The sequence below is a fragment of the Sinohyriopsis cumingii genome, chromosome 12 (genome assembly GCF_028554795.1).
Source record: "Sinohyriopsis cumingii isolate HCF-2022 chromosome 12, ASM2855479v2, whole genome shotgun sequence".
Classification (NCBI taxonomy): domain Eukaryota; kingdom Metazoa; phylum Mollusca; class Bivalvia; order Unionida; family Unionidae; genus Sinohyriopsis; species Sinohyriopsis cumingii.
Genome location: NC_142972.1, coordinates 124,311,024 through 124,319,208, shown reverse-complemented (window position 1 = coordinate 124,319,208; position 8,185 = coordinate 124,311,024). Strand labels below are relative to the sequence as shown.

The 8,185-nt window shown below is 34.7% G+C and overlaps 1 pseudogene across 1 annotated transcript; it reads left to right on the top strand.

Moving 5' to 3' along the window:
* Positions 1-346: 346 nt before the first annotated feature.
* Positions 347-7,920, top strand: LOC149787390 (uncharacterized; annotated as a pseudogene). The gene is made up of 2 exons (XR_016425280.1): positions 347-419; positions 4,679-7,920. The product of XR_016425280.1 is annotated as an uncharacterized LOC149787390 (transcript).
* Positions 7,921-8,185: the final 265 nt, after the last annotated feature.

Here is an 8,185-nt window from a genome sequence, read left to right as displayed (position 1 = left end):
TTTGGGAGAAAATAATACAAGCAATATTTAAATTGGAAATTATTGATTGGACAATAATGTTTCTTGAACTTGCACTGCTATCATATCGCTCTTTCTCTTTCTTCCGCTTTAGCTAATATATATAATAAATGTATTGATTTTTTAAAATATTACGCAAACATTATAAGTAGTCAATAATAATAATAATAATAATAATCAGAGTGTTCTTATTTTTGCCCTGACTATCTGTCTTACACAATTTAATTCACAAATACTCCAGTGAATATCTAACCTGACCTACTTGTACAGAATGACTAATCTTACATATAATTGTATCCAAGTAATTTTAAACACCCGGGTTGATATTATGCTTCCATTTTGTTCAGAAAGGTTCCACCGGATAATTTTCTGAGAGAAGCAAGTCAAAAGTGTTTATTAAGGTATGTTGATTACAAATGTTTTCAGTTAATCATTAACAAGTACACGGGCAGTGCAGTGTAAAGTAAAGTTTCATTCCCATACACTGAAATTTAAATAAGGAGTTGTATAGCTCACACTTGAATCGTAGAAAACAGTATGGCTGAAACATAAACCTTATCGATTATCATGGCTAAGAGGTAAATCATTTACGACAAGCTTGACCGATAAGTTCAGTGGACTTTATTATATATATTAACTAGGGGTGAAACGATACATCTGTGCCAAGTATCTATACGATTAACGACACGCACCCATCATTACGATACACATCGATACGCATATGAACGTGATGGTCTTTCCATTTTTGGAAGGTAGGTGGTGCCCTTTCATGTATATTGACATTCTGGTTATATTATGCAGACTACAGATATAAATATAATATATAGTATTTATATGCAATTCTCATTGATGAGAATATAACAACAATACTTTCTACCAGATTACTTGCTGGTTGCAGTGAGTTTTATCCAACGTCTTAGACCAGTTAATGGTGGCTCTATTTAGCTCCCTTTGGTTTGTCCAACATGAATGATTTGAAAACAAATTATCACCAATTTTTTGTCTCATTTAAACTTGGAAGACACTACGATGTAATCTTCGAAACAGAAGAAATAATTCAATTTCCTCGTGCAAAGAAAATCTCATCTAGAACAACTCCGGGCATGGGAATAATGTTAAATACCAAATAAAGTCTTTCACATTTTACTTCATGCAGATGCAAAAGACTGCTCCAGCCACAGGTACTTTTATTTGTTAGTGAAGAAGGAAAACTATTGACTACACCAAGTCCTATTCTACATTTTTTAAAAACTTACACAAGGTGAAAAACAGAAGCAGTTTGAAAGACTGAATGATTAAAGCAGAGTGGTATATAATCTAAGTAAAACAATTCCCCAACAGTGGTATAGTAATGAGAAAAACCAACGGACAGCAATTTTGGTTTCGTATAAGCTGATTTTTGTTTCGTTAAAATTTATGTTTGATTTTAAATGTTAGCGGGCGTTGTAGTACCGTCTAGCGTCATAGCATCAGAAAAATTGTTTCACAATCCATAAGGAACGTATTGCTTTGATACTTGCTTTGCAACACGTTGAAGTGTATATTAATTTATCTCCTTATTTGATCATTGAATTTAGTGACCACAACCCTCTTACTTGTATTTGCTAAGTGAAAAACGAAAATCTGATATTGCTGAGACGGTGTTTGCAGGAATACAACATTGACGTTAGGCACATGAAGGGAAAGGATAAACTAAATTAAGACCCACTTTCACGTGTATAGAAGTACTATATCTCTTTTTGTATATTTTACATCATTTATAAGAATTTTTCTATGTTGATTTCAATATTTGTTGCCCTTTGCTTTTTCAGATACTTAGTTTCAGCGCATAGAGTCGTCGTGATGATATATATATATATATATATATATATATATATATATATATATATATATATATATATATATATATATATATATATATTGTAATAACCTGCATTTAGGGAGTGAGGTATGCATGCGGTAAACACAATTCATACAAGCCGTCCAATTCGGTATAGATTTTTTTTTTAAATTATAAATCTGTGCATTAGCAGTGAATTGCTCAAATGAGTTGACATTACTATTTTCTAGGATCCTGTGTTTTGTTTACTTGTCGACTACTAGTTAGCTGGTATAGTCTACGTGTTTTTGTGATAGCGAAAATAGGGAGTATCATGCCGGCGGCTGGCATCCTTGATAATTCGATTAATGGCTATTTCTAGTTAACAGCTTAAGACTGTACACTACATACTCAATGTGTTTATAGTCCCTGGCGTTTCATTTGTATACGTCATCGCATTTAAGTTTGTTTTTCCTCTTCTTTGTTTCTTTGGTACATATAACTGTTGACTACCCTTTCATGCGGTCTACCTCGGTAATATTGTAAGAGTGCATAACACGGTTGCGCCATTGCTATAGCGACAGGCTAACACGGTATGTGCCGCGAAATACAAAACTGAATTTTTTTTTCTTTTTCTATTTTTACTTATGGCAATTCATTCGCAATGTAGTAATGTGTAAAATATCCCGCTGGTAATTTCCATAAACAATCACTGTGAAAATTTACTAAATATATACATTCAATACTAGCGCATGATGGTTTGAACATTCCAACAAGGATTGTGGGTTTTGTGGGTATTGTGGGTTTTGTGGGTATTGTGGGTTTTGTGGGCGTTGTGGGTTTTGTGGGTTTTGTGGGTATTGTGGGTTTTGTCAGGAGTATATAAGGCTTTGTGGGCTGCTTGAGAGGGTTCAGTCAGCTAGCAGACATCAAACTAGGACAAAAACAACAAGACTGTCATGGTCATGAACTGGCTTTATTCGCTGTTTCTTAATAAATGAATCATCTTGTGTTATGGTTGAAAAGAAATCAAGAGTTCGAGTTTACTCCATTCTCCCCCTCCTCAGTCAGCTGATAAGAAGCATACTCATCCCTGGTGCGATACTCCAAGATAGTATTATCAGGACCTAGCTTGGCCGTTACAATATATATATATATATATATATATATATATATATATATATATATATATATATATATATATATATATATATATATATATATATATATTGCAGAATACAGTATATCTTTAAGTTGTGTGTTTGCATGGGCGATATGAATTGACTATTCGTTGCCATTTAAAGTTTTATTATTAAACCCTGTATAGTTCCTACTTATTGACATTTAGAACCATCACGTTTGGATGTACACCATACCGATTTTTTTAAAAAAAGGCCTCAAGGATACAAAGATGAATACAACGTTTCAATTTCATTCACTGATTTATAAGTTCTAACCTAATTGTTGCTTTCCGTACTTTACCACGTGCATTTGTTTTAAATACCGTTTATGAATTTGTCCATAGCAGTAATGGTGAAATGATAATCTGTTTTCTGTACTACCAATATATATTTTATTCAAGACTGTTTGACTATATTATTTGAAAGTGTGATGACAAGTCAATTGCCTGAATATACATGTCTGATGAATATCCTGGCATGAGGTTTAGTGTTTTGTCTTCAGTAGGTTTAGAAATTGATGAAACTATTTTACTGTCGAACTTGACTTTTAAACACCACAGGCAATACTTTCAATTTTAGTCATCATAAAAAAAGTGGAAATTACTAATGTACTTGTCATTCTTTAACTGTGCTCATCTGCAAACCTCTATCCGTCAATCGATAGATCCACCTTATATCAACATAACGTCATCATATGTCTCTTGCTATGTGGTGCTCTTATTCCGATGGGAAAGTTTTTGCCTTGTGCAGCTCTTTTTCCGATGGGAAAATGTAGAACGAGAACAGCTCTTTCTGAACTGTAGAACAAAATATATAAAATATGCATACCCATAGAATTGCTAGTAAAGTATTTTCCTAAAAATCAGACATAGTCGAACACGGAAAAGGGACACAATAGTCATTTGTACGTTTTTAAACAATTTCTTAAGGTCTTTCACTTTACAATTTAGTATAGGAGTCTTTTAGTGTTTAAATTTGTATAGGAGTCATTTTGTGCTTCGTTTTGTACTCCGTCGTGTATGAAACTTCAATGAAACTTTATTGTAACACATCATTTTCTTCCGAAGGCCTGACTTTAACAATATAGATGACCTACAGTAAGATTTCGTGTAAATCATACACACTGTAAGCCAAATTCGGGACGGTGAATTAATTAAATTGAGTAAGTTCAGATAATGTATGAAATACTGATGCGAGATTAATGACTTTGATTGACGGATTAATTGATTGATTGATTAAGCACTATTTTTTGTTGGTCAGTAATATGATAATATTTTATTTGGTTTAACTCATGTGTATTGAGAGAAATATATCAATATTTTTAATACAAATATTATTTCTGTGCTTACAACTAGTTGACCAAAACCGTCACAAAGAGGGAAAATATCTGCTACATCTGCAAAGAAAGACACGTTATTATTAACCTCCAATCTTCGTAAGCAATCTTCATCATAATTATATTCATTATCGCTGTCCTCTTTCTTCGTGGTATTATTATCAATTATTATTAGGTACTTATTTGTTTTGAATGAGATAATGGTGTTCAAAATCTAAAAAAGAACAAGACTTGAGTCATTTTGATGAATCTGATTATAAACTGTGGATATTTTAACAAGTATATGCAAAGCTTGAAGTCACTGTAGTTTTCAATATATTTCAGACTGTCGATCAACATGGAAGTTCCGGATTATTTTGAGGAGGTGTCTGTAAGACTAATGAGAGTACTGGACACATCAGGATATGGGGAGAAAGCTCGGTGGAAGAGAATTGAAATGTGGATGCAGTGTGAGAAACTTCAAAATGTCATGACTTTTCCTTCAGGATTTAGCTCTCATTTTCTCGGAAGTCAAGCAGAGGCGACTGACATGGGGTTAGAATCAGATCATGATCTAGTTTGTTTAGACGACTCCATTACAGTGTTGCAGGATCTCCAGTCCTGGAAGCCTGATTGTAAAACATTACTCATGATTACAGATAGCACCACACCACCAGGATATGTCAAGTTACAAATGGTATGCTATAATGTACCAATTCCTGTATGTAATGAACAGACAGACGAACTAACGTTAGATATGTGTGGTCGATCTGTTCTAAGCAATGCGGACATTGCTTTTAAACTTGAAAGGGCTCATGCACATCATGGACCTGCCAATACATTATATTGCTATTCACTTTTTTCATTCGACATTGTATTTGCTTACCGAGTCTTATCATGGCCTCATACGGCATTGGAGTGGACAATACGAAACAGAAATCACAACTGGCCATCACAAGAAACCGTTGCTGTCATTCAGCAGTCCGGGGCACTACTTGTGCCAGTAGGGCAACAAATAAGCCCTGAGAAACACCTTGAATGGAGAATATCCTTATCGTATGGGGAGAAAATACTAGCTTGGAAGTTCAATTCATCTCAGTACAAATGTTACGTTTTACTAAAAATGATAAAGAAATACTTCATCAAACGGAAGGTTGGAGACAATGTGTTGACTAGTTACCACTGTAAGACTTGTATGTTCTATTTGATCGAGAGCACACCTGCAACTCTGTGGCAGCCTCAAAATGTATTGACTTGCCTCGAGCTTTGTTTGAGAAAGTTGCGTACATGGGTGGAGGAAGGCAACTGTCCGAATTATTTCATACCGGAGGAAAATATGTTTCTGGGTAAAGTGTATGGGCACATTCAAAGTTGCCTGGTTAGTGTTTTACACGATCTAATTAGACAAAAGGGAAAGTATCTCACTGGGATACCGTGTGCGAAAATCGGACAAAAGCTGATCAGAGCCTGTCAGTCTTATGTGACAAAGATTGACCATGTAGAAAAACATTGTATTTCTGCGTTCTTTCCAGTTAGATATCTACTGGGTGCCCTTCTATTTTCTTGGTTTAATCTTCTGAATGAAGATGTTCTTATAAATCCTTGGATATTAGAAAGGTCATATTCATCCCATGTGGTGATACAGGAGATTAGTACCATACTTAGGTCATTTTGTTGCTCCAATATTGGATCCTATCTGGCCTCTAAATGCTGGAAAGAGAAGGCCATAGACCAAGAGGGTCTAGACTTGGCTCACGAGTTTCTCCTGCTGGGGTCATCATCTGATGTTGCCTCCGGAAAACTAAGGCTTGCAGCTTTCTACCTCATGCAGAAAAAATGTCATACTGGCAGAAAATATACTTCAAAATATTGAAAAGAACTACACCTTCCTTGTTTCGAGTGTACAAACAGAGTTTCCCAAGAATGTCATCCTGCATAGAATTGTAATTGAGAATCTTTCAACCACAGAGTTAGTACGACATTACTCTGCCTTTCCAGTGCCTTATCTCCCATCAGAAATTCATTGCACACCCAGAGAACTTATTCCAGAGATGTTCCGCTCGACAGGATCATACCAACGTTCTCTAAATCCTTATATCGACAAATGGCAATCAACTGCATTGTTGGATCCTAAATTCTATCTTCATTTTCTAGAGCATCAGTGTTATCACCAGCAGGACAAAATCCCCCAGAAGATGGCTGCTTTGGACAACATGATTTGGGTCATACGATACGAGCCGCTGAAGTACAAAGACACCGCCCTCAACCTGCTGGCCTACTGTCTGAAGAAGGAGGGGTTACTAGTGGAATCCTACAAAGTTCTCTCGAAGTCAATGAAGCTGAAGAAACACCACAACGCAGCCAAGTGGCAGATAGGTTGTCTTATTAACACTGCTTTCAGATGTATGGGTGGCAGATGTTAACTCGTAGTGTCCCCATGATCAAATAGTCGCATTTCTTCACGCGTAAATGTGGCTCCAAAAACTAAATATGAGAAACATGGCAAATCACTGATATACCTTCTAGCATTTGACTTCCAACGAGTCTAGAAAACATTTCGCGTTAATTTTCACTAATAGATCGTATTTTCATTGTAAAAACTAAGAGAATATATTGAAATTAATAAGTGTACTAATTATAAGCTATGTCTTCTCTGTGTGTTATTATTAATAACTCAACATAAAATGTAAAGATTATTTTGCAAACGTCATTGGACATATAATTATTATATCCTTATCAAGTCACAAAAATTTACGAAATGTACTGGTTTGTAAGAATAATTATATTTCCTCACCTCAGTCAGTATATGCAACCTTAATATGATATAGTTTGTTTTCAGAGACTGGTTGAAATGGCAATTTGTTTCTGTTAATATTACCATTTTGGGTTATATCACGATAGATAACCTTGTTTCAGGAAAAAGTTTCTTCATCACACGGAGTTTCGAGACTGATTGCACCCTAAAAATTTGTTGAAATTCCCATCAAATTCCACCCCATGAAAGAGTATGATAACCTATTTTTAAATCATATTTCTATAGAAAGAGCTATTTCCGGTTCCTCTTAATGTAATTAATGCACTAAGAATGATTCATTGATAGGAGAGAATTGTGTATATTTGATAAGTATATATCAGGAAATTATTCTTTGAGGGATTAATTTAGCACAGTCAGTCAGTGGTGAGCAAGAATTTTGCTTGTCAAGAATTTGCAAACTTTACAACGTCAATGGTAATCTAACATTTGTAAACGTTGGCGGCACTCATCATCTGAATTTTACGTGCTGTTTGTGCACGTGGCTTTTGTATGGATTAAAATATCAATTTTTAAGATATTTCAATTTAGGTGCATTGTAAGTAACCACATAGGAAAAACAATCCTTCACGGTTTTCTGTATGTATACTGGGTTTTCGCACTCAAACCCTTCTCTGGGACAAACGTTCGCACAAAGTTGCCGGTAAATCGTTGCTTATCTTTGATAGAAATTAAAGGACATGGTAATTTTACTCATTAGGACAAAATGATAACCTATGATGTGTCGGTTATATCTGTGATTCTCTGTACAGTTCTGGATATTTATGATTTAAAATACATTTTAAACAATATTAAATGTTTTGAAAAATTGACCACAATTTCGGCACATTCGTAAATAGATAAAAACTGTAGAGGAGCGTAGTTAGTCGGAGGAGTCTGCTTGCACATTCTTGACAGTAAACAGTCCTAATTAATAACAGTCCTAATTAATAAACGTTTCATATTCCATTCTTCATAAATATGTTCTAGTAGTGTGTGAAACACGCTTTTATCATATCCTGTACCGAGGTAATAGTTCTCTTTTATAGTGTATTATTTGT